Raw genomic sequence first — 21,182 nt, 5'->3', positions numbered from 1 at the left:
CTTGGATCCATGGATCCATACATCTCGATCAGAAAATAATCAATAAAAAAAGAAAGAATCGGAATTGATCGATACATTTCTTTCTTTTCTTGAAACAAATGAAAGATAAATCATGGATCAACTAAGCCCTCTCGGGAAGTCGTTTAAGAATAAGAACGAGGAATCTCATGTAAATACAATGCTATTCATGGAGATTCCATAAATATTCCATTTCAAAAATGGAAACAATTGGTATTTTTTTGGAAAATGGATGCAGTTACTAATTTATGATCTGGCATGTACAGAATGAAAACTTCATTCTCGATTCTACGAGAATTTTTATGAAAGCCTTTCATTTGCTTCTCTCTGATGGAAGTTTGATTTTTCTAGAATGTAATCTAATTTTTGGCCCAATTCTTCTTCTGATGATCGATTCAACCTCTGATCAAAGAGATATACCTTGGTTATATTTCATCTCTTCAACAAGTTTAGTAATGAGCATAACAGCCTTGTTGTTCCGATGGAGAGAAGAACCTATGATTGGCTACTCATGAAATTTCAAAACGAACAATTTCAACGAAATCTTTCAATTTCTTATCTTAGTATGTTCAACTCTATGTGTTCCTCTATCTGTTGCCCAGTTAATCCATTAGATCAATGGAGCATGTTAATCAAATGGTGGAATCGTAATTATGAAGAACAGTTCATAATCGCCAACTCATATTTATGCGGGGCCCACTTTACATGCTTAGACACCCACATTCCCATAATGTAAGTTAAGGCGATAAGAGAATCCATCCGATGTCTGTGTTTGACGTTGTTAATTTGCCAAATAGTACTACAATATATTTGGTCCACAACTATGTTTTGTGTTAGAGAAGAAAGGTCCACTTTCACAAATTATTATTGATCTCTTGAGTTTCCACGTTAAATTAGCAAGCAATATTGCTAGAACTCATTCTATTAGGAGAGAGAAAATGAGAGTAAAAATACAATATAATACAAGTACTACTCCTATAAATCTGGTTTTGACAATTCGGTTTTAGTTTGGAATGAAACAATTTTGGTTTAAAGTTGATCGGTTAAAAACGGGTCCATTTGGTTAGTGGGATGGTTTGGATCGATTCTGATAATTATCAGGTTGGTTTGATTTCAGTTTATTATTTTAGGGTTTTAAAACGGTTCAGGTCATAATCCGGTATGTTTTAAACAGATCGATTTTGGAGTGGATTTACCAGGGTTATTGCGTGTTCAAGTTCATATCAGCTCAGTTTAAAATTGGGTTGGTGATTATATGGGTCTAGTTTATCGAGTAGTGGGTCAAATCAGGTCGGATTAAAACAGGTTCATTTCATTAACGGGTTAATTTGGATCGGCGAAAAATAACTACTTGGTCAGTTTAATTCATTATGCGGGTTGAAATGGGTTCGAAGTGGGTTTAGTTAGGTTATAGCAGGTTTGGTTTTATATCGATTCAAGATTTGAACACGCCAGTTCATTTTCAATTGTTAGATGATATTCATCATCTTACTAGTCTATCATACTTTATTTATAATATACTATAATCCCCCGTAATTTTGTGAAATTATAATTATATTTTAACATATTTATGTGAATGTTTAGTTTTGATTATTTATTTACATAAATTATTTTACTATGATATAAGCAAATTAATTTAATATTTATAAAGTTAATAAAAATATTTTATTAAATTATTTCTCTAGCCATATTTTAATTATGAATGATTATGCAAGACCAACCCATTATTTGCTAAGCCTATTCTTTTTCTAAAACCCATTCACTTTAAGCCCAAGTAACAATCCTAGTTTTATTAGAACTAGGAAACCTAAGCCCACTTAATTTACTAGTAACCCACAAACCCATATTTTCCCCCCTAATCTCACGTATTTCCTTCTCCTCCTTTTCCCTCTTACTGCCTTACCCCTTCTCCCTTTGGTTGTTCACGATCAACAATAAGACTTTGTTTGGTTCAATGTTAGTAAAGGAAAGGAAGGGAAAAGAAGGGAAGGGAAAAGAAAGGAAGAGAAGGGAAAGGACAAAAATCATATTTTCCAATGTTTGGTTTGATGGAAAGGAATCCAGTATTTGGTATAATCTTAGTAACGGAAGGGAAGGTAAAATGAATTTTATAAAGGATTTTCAATCCCAAATTATATTACATTAGCTTCTGTCAAGGAGGATCTAACAAACAGTAATATACTTATACATTCTCCAATGTTATTCTAATGATAAACAAACCATTAATATATACTAACTATACTAATACGTTAGTTTCACATCAATGATTGTTAAAGGACAAAAAATTGTAGCAAATAAAATTCCAAAGCACTTTAATTATTATAAATCAAAGATTAAATATACTAGAGTAAAAATAAGCTAATACCCAAAACCATAACAAATGACATAATAAAAATAGTAGTCATCCTTCGTACTGTGACCAACTTACTAATGACCCATAATACTAATAACTAGATATGACGACTAAAGTGTTTGATTATTGATAAATATAAATGGTAGTATGTTAATTAGAAACACCCTCCTCCTCCATCATTTGAATAAGAAAAGCCTTACGAATTCTTTGAGGACAACCAAAAAATTCTCTGACCCTCGTTTCAGTAGCATTTAAAAATCTGTAAGCTTTAAATTGCTTGCTTTCTTCAACTCCCAAGTTCACAATTTCCTCAAATATTTCATCACTTGAGTAAACTCGTGGACGAATTTGCTTCAAAATGGAATTACCTTCCCTTATTGCTTCAGCAACACTATCAAGTCCTTCCTTTAAAACTTGGATCTCATAGTCATCATCCGGACTTCCTTTTCTTTTCTTACCTTTAGATGAACTCTCACCCTTGCTCTCACTTTTGGAAGCACCTGAAGATCCTAATTTTTGCATAATTGGAGAATTAATACAGCCAAAATCCTCTAGTATTATTTCATTTTGGCTTACTAGGTCATCGATAGCTTCAATGTTATTTGGTGGGGAATCTTTTCCATTGTCACTCCTTTGACGTGCTATCTCTTTTGCTGTTAGAGATCCTTCACCATTTGCCCTATCTTTTGCATAAAGGTCCATGAGTTTGTCGTAAAATGGTATAGGTGTCGTCATCCATTTTTTGGCTTCAGGTTTAGTCTGTAATATGTAAATTAACACATTGTATTCATCAGTGAACATTTCAAAATAGAACAATGCTTAAATTTCATTTTAAAAAGAGTAAAAATACCTCAATCAAGGTTTGCCATACTTCAGGCTCTGCTAAAAATAGCTTGCTCTCTGAATCCCATCCAAAGCCACTGGAATGCTTAAACATATCATGTGCATCATTAATGTTAGTTGAGACGAACTCTACAAGAGGGGGGGGGGGAATTGTAGGTGAGTTCCTAGTGACTATTTTTCGAATTATAAAGCATAACAAAACAGAATAAAACAGGAACTTGTAAAGCACACAGTATTTTACGAGGAAACCTTCTAGTGCCCAACTAGAAGTAAAACCTCGACCCTACCTTAGGGATTTCAAACACAAACCACTTCACTATAATAGGGCAAACACCAAGTTACAACCTACTATAATAAAGACTATACTCTCAAGTTCCTAAAAGAACTCTCTACAGAACAGCACCCTGTTCTACCCTGTCTAAGTCCCACACTTAGACTCACTCGTACTCCCCAAGTACAAATCTTCTCCTTCTCACCAGAAGCTAACACAATAAACAAGATTAACAAAATACTTACTACCCAATTAACCCAAACCAAATACAAATAATAACACCTAGTATATGATAGGCAAGCTATGCATGAAACCCGAAACTAATATGACAAGTTTATAAGCTTGGCAAACTTACACAATTTAAGCTCTGTAATTCTTCACGCATAAAACTCACAAAAACCTAAACTCATTTCAGCCTCTACTATTTATACAAGCAAGACTCGTATAGAAAGTAGGTTTTCAAAAAGATAAATAAGTTAAACTTAACTTATCTTAAAACACGGTTTTAAGTAAATCTATGTGAAGAAAATCTTTTCAGAAAATAAGATAGAAATAATTAGTTAAAAAGCATAATATCTTTTTAACAAACAGATTTTAGGAAATTAGCTTTTAAGTTAAAAATCTTTTCCGAATTCTATCTTTTTATATTTTCCGGATTTAATTAATTTGCCAAGCTATCTTGTCACGCTTCTAATAAATTCCATGCATATCCTACTTAACATATTTAACAATAAATCTAGAAGATAAAATCTTAACTAAACTATTGCTGCGCTGTGCTCTTGATCTGGTAGGATTACTTGGGCTTCACGTTTTACTAAGTTCCTCCAAAGAACTTAGTCCTTCATCTTCAGGTTCCTGTTAGGGAACTTAGTTCCTGTGAGGGAACTCTTCTTCTTATTGAATAACTTTCTGAATAAAGAGCTTCTTCAAGGCTTCCTAGCATCAGCTACTTCTTCCATCTCCAAGATCAATTTCACCTAAGCTAAACAAACACTTGAGAAACCTTTATTAGATGAGTTTGCTTCAGTTTAAGTTCCTCATCATCAAAACCTTTATACATCAAGAATTAAATTTTTTTTTAAGTCTTTTGGCGATTCTGCAAATGCTCTTTCTTAAGTAGTTGAAGCTTGAGCTTTTCACGCAATTCCTTGACCATGAAATCATAAGATGAAGAAGTCCACTGACCGTTAATTCTATTACCAATATGTTGTTGGTGAAGTAGTGACTCAATGAGCAGTGCATCCATGATTTCGGTCCATTTGATGACTCCTCCATTCTTTTTTTGATGGTATGTCCATCTAGTTAACCTACACAATTCAATAAAATAACATACAAGTATGCAGTTTGTAAATTTCGTATTAAAAAATAGTTGGCATTGATAAGTTAGTTTAATTATAAAAAAAATACATAACATTCAATTTTGGTAATCCGACATCTTATTATATGAGACAACTAACAAACTAAAGTACATAGGCATTCCACATTTGAGCATCTATATTATCACGAATAATTTTTCCTTCTTCGATATCCTCATCTATTGCATTGCGCCTAGGCCGTCTTGATAAGTGGATATTATACCGTTATTCTTGGGTTATTTGGGACGTCTTTACTCTAGAAATTCAACATATAGTTCGTCTTTCTGTATGTTTTATCCAAATTGGACTCGATTTCTTCTATTCTGGTTGTTTGGTTGCTATGTTGTGATTTCAGGATGAAATGGAGCATTTAAAGTGATGATGAGGATGCCACGACATTTTGAGGTGGATTGGAGAGCTTTATAAAGAGATTTGCAAGTCATGAGAAGTGTATTGGAGTGTTAGATGATGATTGATGATAATGCTACATGGCCGTGTACCATAAGCTACATGGTCGTGTGATTCCTCCATCCACGCTTATGTGCTACATGGCCGTGTACCCTTAACTACACGGTCATGCGAAGGTTCCAAGTTCGAGTGTTTGCTACACGGTCGTGTACCACGAGCTACACGGTCGTGTGATTCCATCTCCGTATGAAGTCCGCCTACACACACTCATGTACTTCTCAGCTACACGACCGTGTACGTATATGATGAAATTTAAAGATCAAATATAGGTCAGCTACACGGTCGTGTACCCATCAGCACACGGTCGTGTACGTGTTTGCAGGAGATTTATTTTCTTTATTATTTTATGTTTATTTTTAGGAAAGTATAAATAGGGGTTTTAACCCTATTTTAAAACATCTAATTTCTATTATAGCTTTTTCCATTCTACGTTGTTTTTGAGAGAGCACATAGAACTCCATTGAAGCATTCATCTTAATTCAATTTCAAGTATTTCTCTTTCATCTTTAATCTCTTTAATTTTCTTTTGTTATTATGTTTTCTTTAATTATTTGTCTTGCTATTTCTATTATCATGTGTGAGTAGTTTCATAATCTAGGGTTAGGTTGAACCCTAATATGGATGGATGTGTTATTTGATTCCCAATTCCCAATTTAATTAATTTATAATTCCTCTTTGTTAGGGTTGGTTTTATTATCAATGATTAATTAGAAATAGTATTATTGAATGTGATTAGGTTTACAACGAAAGTTTATTCTTGATTGATTTTAGAACCCTAATTAAAAGTTGGAGCTTTTATACATGAAAATAGCTAATTGTTCTTGCTAGGACTTATAGGATGTCGTTCTCAATGTCTTTAATATGTATGATTCCATGAAAATAGGTATGATTGCATGTTAGGGAAGCTATTAGTTGATCGAAAGAAACTCTTAGTATTGTTTTAGGGAGCATCTGTCTTGTGGAATGTTTATTGATTTAATTGAGGGAAGGGGATTGTTCTATTGCATTGATTCATATTAGTGGGGATGCTTAATCTTAGATATTTTTAGTTCTTGATTAATTCCATAGTATTATTATTCATAGCTTATTACTTAATATTGCTCTAGTAATTAGTTGAACTATAGTCTCTTGGGATCCGACCCTTACTTGCCCGTCTACATAGTAGTGGTCTTGTTAGGTTATTTTTGTTAGGTACGGGACACGCCTATCACGTCTCCTACTATTTAAGAGCTCACGATCAACTTCAGCAATAAGCTCCTCATCAGGATCAATGCTCATTAAAAAGTTATGTAATATACAACATGCTAAGAAGACATCTCTTTGTGTATCAAAAGAGTAGTGTGGCTCAGTTGAACTTGCAATAATAGAAAATCTTTTTTTTTAACACCCCAAATGCCCTCTCTATAGCATTGCGTAGTGACGCGTGCCGAAGATTAAAAAGTTCTTGTGCATTTTCTGGCGCACGAAAAGAGTACTCTTTTAGGTGATAGCGTACACCCCTATAAGGGGTTAAGAGCGCACCAGTGAGCATGAAACCAGCATCAACTAGATAATATTTACCTAAAATAAGTCATAGAAATTAGATGATTGACGTATGTTATATGAAGTCAAATGTTGTCTCTTAAGTTATAGTTATTACCTTCAAAGGTATGCAATCTATCTTCTCTATTTAATGCATCTTTAATTATTCTTGAATCTGATGTTGTTCCCTCCCATCCCGGTAACGCATAAGTAAACTTCAAATCAAACGTGCATGCAGCCAAGACATTTTGAGCATGCCAATTTTTTCTACCACGATACCTTGGTGCATTAGAATTAGAAACTTTGACACGGACATGTGTACCATCAATAGCTCCTATACAATCCTGACATAAAAATTAAAGTTACACAACCTTATATCTTTTATGTACAATTATAATTAAAGTTACTTAAATCATATAGTTTACCTTAAAATATGGGTAAAATCTATTGTTGTTCATAATCTCCGAAGGAATAGATGTGCCGTCAGGTTGTATAAGAAACTGATCCTCTATAGAAATGATAGCTTCCAAAACTCTATGAAAATATCTACTTATGGTCTCACCGGAACGACGAAAAACAACTTGCAAAACGCAATTCCTTACGTTATGAGCTATAACATAAATAAATATTGCAACTTGCTCTTCAACACTAGCATGACGTGTGTCTTTTAATTGACCCCTTGTACGCAATAGGGTACATAATTGAGCAAAAGTCTCTAGTAGCATACGTAAAAAATGACGACTTCTTCTAGGATTTATAAGAAATGTAAAAAGATTTCTCCTTGCAATCTCTCGTGCAATAGTCTCTTCTCTAGATGGCATATGGTTATGAATCACACTCCGTTTTTGGATTATGTATAATCCATATGTAACTAAACAAATCATTTTGATAGTAGCATATTGCCTCATTTTATCCCAAGTCATTACCAAAGAATCAAATTCACTACTGTCATCTTCTACATTTGGCTCATGATCACTACCAATAAAATCTTCCATCTACGGCATAATATGCAACAAAATTACATAAATATAATTATAAATCAGAGTAAATTATTGCAGAAAAATAAATAAACATGTATAATTTCATAATACCAACAAAAAGTACCAAATTCATAATACTGACATATATTAACAAAAAGAACAATAATACATAGACAAATACGATTGGACAAATAATAATGAAGGTCAAATACAATTTCATTAACCCATAATAAATCCATAATCAAACGTCATAGCAGTGACAAAAATCAAACCCAAATTATATTAAGGTAAAAAATTAGAAAAAATGAGAAAGCTTAGCTTACTAGGATTTGCTACAGACCTTGATTAGTGAATAAATTCTTGAAATTTTCAAATAGCTTTGGGTAATTTGGGGTATGCTTGATTGCAATGAGAAGGAGAATTGTGGCTGATGGTTATATATACTCTGTATGACGGCAAGGGTTTTTGTGTATTGGAGGGAAATATTAGTCGTGGGGGGGAAAATTATAATATTGGAGGGAATAAAAATTTAGATAAATGAATTTTATAATTTGACAGATTTTAATTTTCCCTTTTTTATCAAATTCCTCCAATTTTGGGAGGAAAGGAGAGAGTATATTTTATTAAGGGAGCTTTCCATCCAATTCCTTTCATTTCCAGTCAATTCCCATATAATATTTTGAAGCAAATAAAGGAATAATTCATTTTCCTTTCCTTTCCTTTCTTTTCCACCCAATTCCCCCCAACTAAAAAGGCCGTAAAAAAAAAAAAAATTGATGCTGCTCTTGCTGCCGCCTCTGCCCAGCCACGCCGCCACCCTGCACTCGCCATCGACCACCACCACCGTAAAGCACACCCTTCTTCCTCCTCCTTCTTTCTTTTCTTTTTGTTATTTAATTCAAGTTTTAATCTTTATTTAATATTTGATCTTAATTTGTTATTACTACGATTTGATTATGCATGTGAATTATAAAAGATTATAAATTTCTAAATTTTGCTATGTTTAATTTAATGACAAAAATTTCAGATTTTTATAAGTATGAAAGTTAGGGCTTAAACCTTGATTTTTCATGATTTTAGGGTTCATAACGTGTTGATTAAGTTATTTAATTATATTATGTATAAATTATGTTTAAACTCAATTATCTTGATTATAAATTTATTTTCAGATTTTAATTGTGTATATTTTAGGGTTTAAATTGTGAAGTTTGAAGGTTTGATTAAGCTCTTATGAAACTAATTGAACTCCAATTATATATTTCAAGTTTAAATTGATGTATTTATACATTCTATAACTAAATCAAATTTTCAGATTATTGTTTCACGTTTTTAAGCCTCTAATTACATTAAATTGGTGTATTTTTTGGGGTTAAAGCTTACTAACTTAATCTATAATGTAGATAGTTTCAAGGATTACTATGATTCAAAAATTTTATGCATAAAGTTAATTTTCAGATTTTTATAAAGGTCTAAACTTGCTGTAATTCATTTATAAGGGCGTATTTTGGTTTTTATGAAGAAAATTTAAAGAACTGTATATAAGCCTTTAATTTTAGCTAAAGGGAAGGTTTTAAAGTATTGTTTAATTAGATTTGGAGGCTTTTAAAGTAAATTAGTATTGCTGTAAATTTGATTGCTTGGGTATTGATTGAGATCTTATTGTTAGGTTTAGGAGAGGACTTTATTGAAGGTGATTTCTAGTTAGTAAAGTGGCATACCAATTTATTTATTCAAGGTACGTACAAGTTACGAAACCTTGCTTTTAGGTGCATGTTTAAGGACGGATCGAGAACTTAGTATCATGAATAGGGATGACTGGGCTAAATTGTTTGGTTATACATTGTGAATTTCATATGATGTGCACTATTCTGTATTGCAAGTATTGTTCATGCTCTAATTCTACAAGGTGCGCTTAGAGGCAAAGGTATGTGATTGGTGAAATAATTTATTTATTACTCATTCATGATTAATGAAATAGGATGAGTAAAGGAAGAATTCAAATCCTATAAGATGAGGTTAAGGTTTTGGGGTGCCTTATGCACTCAAGGTGTTTATACACCGAGGTAATAAAGGAATAAATAATAAATGTTGATTGTCACTAATAAATCAAGAATTGGAATTGGATGGTTGTTTTACTTGATTGAATTGATCATGGATTGGTTGTGTTGTTTTGCATATGAGTCATCACCAAGTCTAAACCTGTAAATCACGTAAAGTGCAAGATGGATGAGCAATAAAACTCTAGATTGGTGCACATCTGGAGTAATGATAATCAGGGGTTAGGGTACACGGGGTATTAGCCATGCACTTTTCTTGAGGCCGTCTGATCTACGAATCTCTTATTTCAAATATTTTTCAAAACTAGGAGTTAGGTGAGATCTCATAATAACTACGGTCACGGAGTCGCGCCCGTGGTCGTTGGATGTTTATTGGTGTTTCCGAAAGGAGGCATGGGGTTTTTCTTTTATTGATGTTCCAAATGGAACATGGGTTGGACAACCTTGTCTATTGCTAAATCCAATGAAATAAATGAATGAGTTAGTTACAATCAACTAATGAAGTCTTAATAAATTTGATAGTTGAGTCATGTGTTGAGCTTATAATTTAATGATGCATAATGTGTGATTATTAGTAGCATGTTAGGGATTTCTTATTTTATTTCGCAGCTTGTATGTACTCAGCTTTGCTGATTGCGTGCTTTTGTGTGTGTCTTTCTTTGGTCATGGCCTTCGCCTTCCAATGACCTTGTGACGATCCAATTTTTACACTGGTAATATTGGGGAGCAGACTAACCACGGGTTCTTACACATGCAGCATTCACATCAGGGTTGTGGGATTTTGAGTGGAGAGTTGGTTATTGTTCGCAATTTATCTCTTTTCATAAGTTGAATTTACTTAAACTCTAGTTGTATTTCTTTACTGCTTTCACTGGGTTTTGAATAAGGGCCTTAATTGTTCTAGCTTGTATCACTTAATTTGGTTTTATTTGTTGGTTTTGAAACTTATTTATAACCGATTTAGTTTTTCCGCTGCTAATATTTGATATAGCCTTAACGTTTGAACACGTGGCAATAGCACGCCAGTAATTCTCTTGGATTTTGTTCAGGATATTTACAGGTTTTAAGAGAGAATTATTGGGGTGTTACATATACAAATTTGTAAGGTACTCCATATTATTGTTTCATTATCACGTTATTATCGAGTACTTATTTGAGCATCTTAGAAATGGTGTCACAACCATAATTTTGTTGTCGAATTATATATGAATCATCATCGATTTTATGTCATGCTAATTGATAATTATGAATGTACCTTTTCGTTGATTGGTCTACTAGTTGATAAATGTGATATAGTATGAAGTATTTATTGCTATAAATTAATATAATATTATTAATTAAATAGGAAAATTTGCCAATTACTACCGCGTATTAATGCGTATTTGAAAATTACTGCCGCGGAATAAAAAACTTGTGACTTACTACTGTAAAAACTTCAAAAAATCTGCGATTACTACCAATCTCCATTTTAAATCGTTTATGATGTCACTAACCCACGTTAAACCCATGGTTAACCTATTTAACCACCTAAAACTAAAAGAAAAATAAAAAAAAGGCCTTACCCATGGTTAACCCCCCCCCCCCCAAAACTACCCAATTCAATTTCCCTCCTCTTTCTCTCTCATACCACACAAAATATTTGCAGCCTCTTGTATTGTTCTCCGCATCAAAGTCTGGACAAGCTACAAACCTCCTACCAGGGTTTTCTTTGGTCCAGGACTTCATAATTGAAGTATTCAACCCACATTTGCATTTCCAACCCTTCCACCTTGCCCCCCTAAACATCTCCCTATTGAGTCAACAACAAAAACATAAACTTTTATCACTTATTATCTTTAAATCTTAGTTTAATTCAAAGAAGTATACAATACCCCTAAATTTGTCAATCAAAATCGCACTCCAAAACCCTAAATTGCGAATTCCAGAAATGTCGTTAAACCCTATCATTATAACACAATTAAACAACACGTTTGGGAGCGAAATTAAACAAATTGAGAATTTACCTGAATTGATTTGAGGACACCTTCGAGGAATTAGTCTTCAATTTTGAGAAAGAGCAGCAATTTGGAGAAATTTCTAAGTTGCTCAGTTTTCTAAATTGGGGGAAAAGAGTGAGGTTTAGTTATGTTAGTTGGGGGGGGGGGGGGTTAACCATGGGTTAGGCCTTTTTTTATTTTTCTTTTATTTTTAGGTGGTTAAATAGGTTTAACGTGGGTTAGTGACGTCATAAACGACTTAAAATGGAGATTGGTAGTAATCGCAAATGTTATGAAGTTTTTACGGTAGTAAGTCACAAGTTTTTTATTTCGCGGTAGTAATTTTCAAAAACGCATTAATACACGGTAGTAATTGGCAAATTTTCCTATTAAATAAGATATTAGTAGATGTATACAATTATAGACTTATATTATTGTATTATTATGGAAAATTTGTCAATTACTACCGCAAGCTAATACCACTTTGTAAATTACTACCGCAAATTAATAAAGTTGTGAATTACTACCGCAAAAAATTTTAAGATGTTGCAATTACTACCAAACCCCCATTAAACCCAACTATGACGTCATTATATCCCTTTAACCCATGGTTAAAGCCCTTAACCATGGTCAAACATGGGTTAAAGCCCTTAACCATGATGTCATTAAATCCCAAACCCATTTTCTTTTTTTTTTGGCTGGTTAAAACCCTTAACCATGGTCAAACATGGGTTAAAGGGATATATTGACATCATAGTTGGGTTTAAAGGGGGTTTGGTAGTAATTGCAACATCTTAAATTTTTTGCGGTAGTAATTTACAACTTTTTAAATTTGCGGTAGTAATTTATAAAGTGGTATTAACTTGCGGTAGTAATTGGCAAATTATCCTATTATTATCTATATAATATCATAAAAAATATCGTACATATTTCATGTCTAGTGATCAAACATCGGGGAGTTGTTGCACATAATATTTTTATCGTAAGAAACTCAGATATGAAATTAAAATAAGGTCATTATTGATTGACATCTTATCAACATTGATATCTAAATCACAATAGTGATATACATTAAGATTTTTTATTTAAGAAAATATTTTTAATCAATAATCAATTAAGTTTTACAATATTACAATAGAACCTGACCTCATTGATAAATAAGGTAAGGGTACTTGCGAATGAAGAAGATTTATTAAAGCAAACTCCAACTTAATTATGTTGCGTCAAGAAATCTATACAATAGTATAAGTTAGGCTTGATTTACCTAAAAATGCTTTTAAATTCAAAATTATAAAAGCAAAAATCTATTGTCAAGTAATCAAAATAAAATTTTGATTTTCAACACAAAAGGCAAGAAATTTTAAATAATTGGCTTTTACCACCACTTAACTGATTCAGGGAGAAATCCATTAGTGGGGCCTACAATGCCTACGTGTATATTATTAGTCCAAAATAATAAATAAAAAAATCCCTAAACTAACCCAGCCAACCCACCGCCAGCCCCACCTTCGGGAGGGCGCCGCTGCCACTCCCTCACTCTGACACCCCCGTTCCTACCTCTAGCCACCAAAATCTTCGGCCCCTCATTTCCTCCTCCCCAAAACCGGCAGCCTCCCCATCAACCACCAAAAACCGTTGAGTAAGTAATTTTTTTTATTATGTTTAATTTACACGTGTTACCACGTGATTGGTAAAAAAATTACTTTCAATTTTAAGTTTTTTTTAAACAATCATTATTACAAATTAACATTAATTAAATATTTTAAAACTCTATTTTTTTTTTAAAAAAAAAAATAAAATTCATTATTAAAAATTACAACCACCACCATCCCCTGCCCCAGCCACCTCCCTGCCCTACCATTAGCCTAGTCCGGGCGCCAGCCCGCCGTGCCTGAACCCCAGATTGCCTCGTCGGTCACCGCCCCTTCCCTAAAACTTTTGTCGCTTTTAAACCATCACGCCCATTATCGAAACAATGGTGGTGACGGTGATGGTGATTTGTGTGTGTGCTTAGAAATCGGGGGCAGGGGGAAGGGAAGGTGCCCAAAAAGTTCACCCTTAAAGTTCTTATACGCTTATCTCCCTTGGTTACCCAATCTTCCCAACTCCTAAGGACATCAATATAGTTTCTAATGCTTCCGTACATTCTCGTAACTGACTTAACAGAATGTAATGTGAGGCAAATCGTATTTTTGGAAACTTTTATTAATTCAAGTCCAGATTGAGCTTAAAAAGCAGCATGTGCTTGATCATGATTTAAAAAGAATTTTAGTATGTTTTTCCCCTTTTATAGAATTCAACATCCATGGGAAAGCATTAGCAAAATCTTTAAAATAAGATTTAAAGTATGCACAATACACGGGCCCTAAAATATATGCTTATGTACCTTCTCTATCCCCTTTCTGGCTGTTTTACAATTGGATGCATTATCGTTGATGACTTGAAGGACGTTTGAAGGCCCAACTTCGTCAATTGATTTGACAAGATAGTCTGCAATTGCTTTACCTGTCCTCTTTACGCCAGAAAAATCATTCGCATACATAAACTTGGAGCCCTTACTGTTGGATGCCACAACATTAATGAGAGGTTGATGCTTAATATTTTCCACCCATCGGATACTATAAATGTCCCTTGAGTGGTCCAAGTATCCTTGACCGGAGTCAATTCCTTTTCAACTTCCCGTTTACAGTCATCCAGCAAAGTAATCCTTGCTCTGTCATATGGGGGTGGAGAATAGTCACTTGGAGCACGAACCAGTGCCTTCACCATGGTAATGACTATGGATTTCTCAACACATTAAATGGAATACCATTTGAACACAAAAGCTCTAGTAATTGCAAGATCCACTTGGTGTCTCTCCATAGTACCAAAAGCTTCTTTTATGGAGTTTTACAATGGCTGCTGCATCTTTATTACTAATAGTGGATTTAGTAATGGAGGGCGATAAACCCGCTTTCTCATCATCTTCTATTCTATTTTTTTCTCAATTTCGAAGTTCTTCATGTCTCGAAGAAATCACTGGGCATCGAGCGATTCCTACTGGTTTTCTGGTTGGAGGACCAAGCAATGGTTGAAAATTCTAGTATATGAACTAGTTAAAGTTTTTTTTTGCAATGGTTGTATTGAAATATCTTTGTTCCTCTAGGGTATTTCCTTTACATAAATCTAAAATTGAATTTCATTAAGTAGAGGCTTTGTGTTTTCTCTTGAAGGATCTTCCACTAATACCTCTTTAATATCATCACCACCATTAAGCTCATCGGCATTATTAATTTGTTCTTCTAGTTCAGGATTAGGACTTCTCTAGGAATTTGTTGCCTCCCCCCCCCCATAAAAGCCATTTTTTATTCTTTTGTTTTTTTAAAATTTTTTTTTTGTCCTTTTTCACGAAATTGGTGTAGATGGAGATGGGGTTTATAATTTTCTTCTTAAAATACATGATATTGATAGGAAGCAAGAAGTGATTGATTAAGAATTTGGAAGGGTTTTGTGACTCTTCGTTGTCTTGATTTTGAAATAGATGAACTAATGCAATGGAAAGTAAAGAGACAAACTTGTAAATGATGAATAATTGAATACATTTAGTGATATGTATGATTATATTCTTTTTTTTTTCGACAAGAAGAAAAGGGATTTCATTATTAAAATATAGCCGGTCGGCACTTAAATACAAAACCTAAGAAATTAAAATTTCCAACACAAGAACACGCCTTAAAAGTAATACATCGTAGATTTGATTGACAATCGCCTTTATAAAAAACTTCATCTAAAGCAATACCATATGTGAGTTCGCACTGGTTCGGCTTGAAATCCACTGATGCGTAGTTGTTTGAGTGAAAATACTCATGTGATCCTCCGGGTTCTTGTAGAGATTATGAAACCCTAGTCTTCAACTCTCGCGATAGGAACATAAAAAGAAAATAAACTCAAGAGAAAAATCATCATCTCAAGAATGAGATCTATTTATTGAAAGCAATTTAAAGGTTTTTGGGGTTTACCATCGGTAAGAACACCAGCGGAAGCCCCTACAAAGATTCACAATTGAGACCAAAAGGAAAAGAGATGGTAGAGATGGAGAGAAAAGAGAGAGGAGAGAAGAAAAACCTTCAAAAAAATTGAAAAAACCTAGCAATGGAGGCTAGGAAAAACCATCCTAAGGAAAAACCCTAGAGGGAACTGATTCACTATCCAGTAAAGTGCTTTTTTTTTTTTTCAAATATACATATAACTATTTGTAATAATAATAAAGGATATTAACATTTTCAAATCAAATATAAAATGTAATAGTAATTTTTATTAATATATGGGTCTATTTACCGGTTCATCTTACTATACTTTAGTACACAGGTCTATTTATCAGTCAATAGATCATAAGATTAGTACACGAATCGATGAATATGTAATCCCCCGTATTTTTAAATATTTTATAAATGAAAATTTATTTTATTTATAATATTTATTTGTTATTTTTCATAATTTAATTTCAAAAGTTTCAAATTATTAATCTGGGTCGAAAATTATTTGAACAAATTATTGTATGCACCTTTATTCTACAATTTATGTCCAATCACACAAGCCTAACCCATTTGTTTACTTAATCGACCCATTATTTTTATAAGGCCCAATCTTTCTTTTTACCCTACAATAATTCTCTCCTATAAATACCCCATGAATCTCCAAAAATTTCCCACACAAAAAGGTTAGTCTTATTTTCATCCTCCTTTGTTTCATTATTTTTCTTAATGTTAATTTAATTGTTTTGGGTTTTGATTTTAGTATAAAGATTATATTTTTAGTATTAAATTATATTTTAATGGTATAAAGATTATAAATTTCAGATTATATTTATGTTATAAATTTCATATATTATGAATTATAAACCTAGGGTTTCAATTTATTGAAAATCATGATTTTAGGGTTTTTATGAACAATTGATTTAGGGCTTTTATAGTAATGATGTTTTGAAATTATGGTGATTATAACTACTGATTAGTTTAACTTAATTCCAGATTATTTTGAACACATAGATTCGTGTTTTAATTTTTAGATTTCCGTTCGTTAATATTAATCCCGTTTTAATCCGATCAGGTTCTAAATTCATTCGATTTTGACAAAAAAGTAGTGTTTTCCATGTGGAAACAACGTTGGTATATGATTTTTGGGCAGTTTTTGGTTTTTAACGAAGTTTTTTTTAAATTTTATCCTTGAGTTTAAAGGGTAAGAGATAATTTAATTTTTCTATGGATAACTTAAGTATAAAGATGTATTTTGATGAAGTTTTGAAGTGGTTTTCGATTAGTTTAAAATGCTGGAATTTTATTTAAAGTAGTATAATTGTGATTTTAATAAAAGGTTGTGATTACCTATTAAAAGGAAGATTTTTAGGGGTTTTTAATATAATTTTCAGATTTTTATTATACTTTGAACTTGCTGTAATTTCATGTATAAGAGTGTATTTTAAGGTTTTTATGAATAAAAATTTAAAGAACTATATATAAGCCTTTAATTTTAACAAAAGGGAAGGTTTTAAAGTGTTGTTTGATTTGGATTTTGAAGGTTTTAAAGTAAGTTAGTATTGCTGTAAATTTGATTGATTGGGTATTGATTGAGATATTATTATTTGGCTTAGGAGAGGAGTTTATTGAAGGTGATTTCTAATTAGTAAAGTGGCATACCAATTCGTTTGCTCAAGGTACGTACAAGTTACGAAACCTTTCTTTTAGATGCATGTTTAAGGACGATGGATCGAGAACTTAGTATCATGTATAGGGATGACTGAGTTAAATTGTTTGGTTATACATTGTGAATTTCGTATGACGTGCACTATTTTATATTGCAAGTATTATTTGTGCTCTAATTATGCAAGGTGCGCTTAGAGGCAAAGGTATATGATTGGTGTAATGATTAATTTATTACTCATTAATGATTATGCAAGCAGGATGAGTAAAGGAAGAATTTAAGTCTTCTAAGACGAGGTTGAGGTTTTGGGGTGCCTTATGCACTCAAGGTGTTTATACACCGAGGTAGTAAAGGAATAAATAATAAATGTTGCTTGCCACTAATAAATCAAGAATTGAAATTGAAAGGTTGTTTTACTTGATTGAATTCATATTGGATTGATTGTATTGTTATGCATATGAGTCATCACCAAGTCTAAACCTGTAAATCACGTAAAGTGCAAGATGGATGAGTAATAAAACTCTGGATTGGTGCACTTCTGGAGTAATGACAACCAGGGGTTGGGGTACATGGGGTGTTAGCCGTGTACTTTTCTCGAGGCCGTCTGATCTATGAGTCTCTTATTTCAAATATTTTTCAAAACTAGGAGTTAGGTGAGATCTCATACTAACTACGGTCACGGGCCCGTGGTCGTTGGATGTTTATTGATGTTTCCGAAAGGAGGCATTGGGTTTTTCTTTTATTGATGTTCCAAATGGAGCATGGGTTGGACAACCTTGTCTATTGCGTAATCCAATGAATAAAAATAATGATTTACCTAATATTAATTAATGGAGTCTTAGTAATATAAATAGTTGAGTCGTGTGTTGAGTCTATAATTTAATGATGCATGATGATTGATTATTAGTAGCATGTTATGGATTTCTTAATTTATTTTGCAGCTTGTACTGTATGTACTCAGCTTTGCTGATTGCGTGCTTTGTGTGTCTTTCTTTGGTCATGGCCTTCGCCTTTTAATGACCCTGTGACGATCCAATTTTTACACTTGTAATATTGGGGAGCAGAATTACCACAGATTCTTACACATGCAGCATTCATCAGGGTTGTGGGATCTTGAGTAGAGAGTTGGTGGTTTGCATTTATTTCTTTTGCAAGTTTGAATTTATTTTAATTCGATTTTATTCGACACTATTTCTTTTGGGTTTGAATTTATTTGAACACTGAATTTAATGACTTACTACTTTTATTGTGTTTTGAATAAGGGCCTTAATGGTTCCAAGTTGTATGACTTAATTTGGTTTCATTCGTTGGTTTTGAAACTTATTTATAACTGATTTAGTTTTTCCGCTGCTATTTTATGATAAAGCCTTAGCGTTTGAACACGTGGCGGTAGCACGCTAGTAATTCTCTTGAATATTGTTCAGGGTCCTCACATGTTTAAAGAGGGAATTATTGGGGTGTTACAGAATAATGCTATATTATAATACTTGTATTTCGATAGTACAATAATCTTATTCTTAAGGGATAATACTTTCGGACATAGGTCATCTATTGACCAATCTATCATAGAATAGTTATGTTGATCTAATTCTTTAGGAATAATATTTTCGTATATAGATCGTCTAATGTTCGATCTATCATAGAATTTTAAATTTGATCTTATTCTTTAGGGATAATACTTTCGGACATAGGTTTTCTATTGATCAATAATAATTGAACAGTACTTTGTATTTCAATAATAAAATAGTTGTTCTAGATGTATGGGTTATTTTTCCTGTAGGTTTGAAAGGCATTAACTTGCTCTATAGAACTCCTGCAATCTTGCTCCCAATGTCCTACAATTCCAAAATTTTCACAAAAAGCTTCACTAGAATTATTAGAAACAACAGAAACATTAGCAAGTAGGAATAGTAGCGCTAAGATTATCTAGTTTCTGGCGAATAGATGTAAGTTGGGCTTGCAAAAAGGATACTGAATCAACGTGATTTTTGCCTTTACAAAGCCTCTAGAATTCCCATATTGGGAATTATGCATTGCCATATCTTTGATAACTTGACCTGCATCATCAACATTAAGATTCATAAATCTACCACTAGCCGCGGAGTCTAGAATCATTCTAGATGCATTTCCTAATCCGCTATAAAAAGCTTGAATTAAATGCCACTTTGCCAAATTATGATGGGGACACTCCCTCTGCAGATCTTTGAATCTCTCCCAAGCTTCATAGAGCGCTTCATCTGGCTCTTGGGCGAAATTCTAAATTGCACTTCTCAATAGAGCTGTTTTCTCTGCAGGGTAATATTTATTATAAAAATTCAAAGCAAGAGTTTCTCAGTTAGTTTTACCTAGTGCAGTTCTATTCAAACCATTAAACCACAGTTTAGCTTTTCCACATAATGAAAAGGGGAAAAAAATCTCCTTGATCTAGTCCCGCGTAACCCCATTCTGCCTAATAGTATTAATCTGCAATGTGAAGATTTGGGTCTTCACCCTTGGCTCCACTGAACTGCTTCCTTTCTATCATAGTTATGAATTGGGGCTTGATCTTGAACTGGACTCCCTCGAGATCTAGAGTAGGCAAAAGGTGTGGAAAGTCCGTCGAGGACGGTTGCAAGTAACCGCTGAGCTTCTTAGGTGCTGTCATCTTTGATTTTGAATCTAAAGGAACTTCTGAACACTAGAATCAGTTGGTGGGTCGTTAGGAACATCGTTACTCCCAGAACCTGCCAGGATTTGTCTGTATAGATTCTTTTATCTATGGAAAGAGTGTTCGATCTCAGGATCGAATGGAATATAACCTGATTTGGAACACCTGGGCATAAACAAAGAATTAGAAGACAAATATGAGAATTGCCTCAAAGAAGTAACGTACTATGAGATAAGAGAAAATTATCTAGACTACAAAAACAATCAGAAATAAAAATAAAACTGTTTCCCCTGCAACGGCGCCAAATTTTGACAGGCTAAAGTCGTATCACTTAATCAAAAGTAATTCCTAAATCCTCTAACTAATGCATATAGGAAAGTAGGGTCGAATCCACAGGGAAACAAGTCTTTCTATTCCTAATTAATTAATACATCTAAATTATCAAGGTAACCAATGTTGTTGTAAGAAACTAAACTACTGAGATCAAATCTAGGGAGAAAATCAATAATAAGAAGGCCTTGGTCACATGTTCACCAATTATAATTATTATTATAATGTTAAACTACATATTCTCTAACCAATATTACGTGTCAACATGTATTTGGTTGAAAAAATAGAAAAAAATAATTATAAAAAAAAACAAAAAAATTAAAAAAATAATTAAAAAAAGTTTTTTTTTAAAAAAGTAAAAAAACGACCACCACCAGCAACCCCCCCAACCACCGCCAAACCCTAACCGTTCCTCTAGCCCCACCAAACACCGGCCGGCCGCGGCCATAAACCCATGAAAACGGCCGTCCGGAACCCCTAACTATTGAAAACCAGCCCGCCAACAAAACCTACCCTGAAAATCGCACAATCCCACCCCAGAAACCACCATAACCACCACCCCAGAAACCACCATAACCACCACCCAGAAACCGCCGATAATCACCAACAATGTCATCCCAACATACCTAACCAGCAGGGGAGGGGGTTTTCGTGGGTGGGGGAGGGGACTTCGGGGGTGGGGGA

At 33.4% G+C, this 21,182-nt stretch overlaps 1 non-coding gene across 1 annotated transcript; it reads left to right on the top strand.

Annotated features, from left to right (window-relative positions):
* The first annotated feature begins 19,691 nt into the window (after positions 1–19,691).
* On the top strand, positions 19,692–19,798 carry LOC145612902 (small nucleolar RNA R71). Its single transcript, XR_014106807.1, has one exon. It is a non-coding gene; the product is annotated as a small nucleolar RNA R71 (small nucleolar RNA).
* Positions 19,799–21,182: the final 1,384 nt, after the last annotated feature.

Source organism: Chenopodium album, chromosome 24 (assembly GCF_948465745.1).
Source record: "Chenopodium album chromosome 24, dcCheAlbu1.1, whole genome shotgun sequence".
Classification (NCBI taxonomy): domain Eukaryota; kingdom Viridiplantae; phylum Streptophyta; class Magnoliopsida; order Caryophyllales; family Amaranthaceae; genus Chenopodium; species Chenopodium album.
This window is presented reverse-complemented; position numbering and strand designations above follow the sequence as displayed.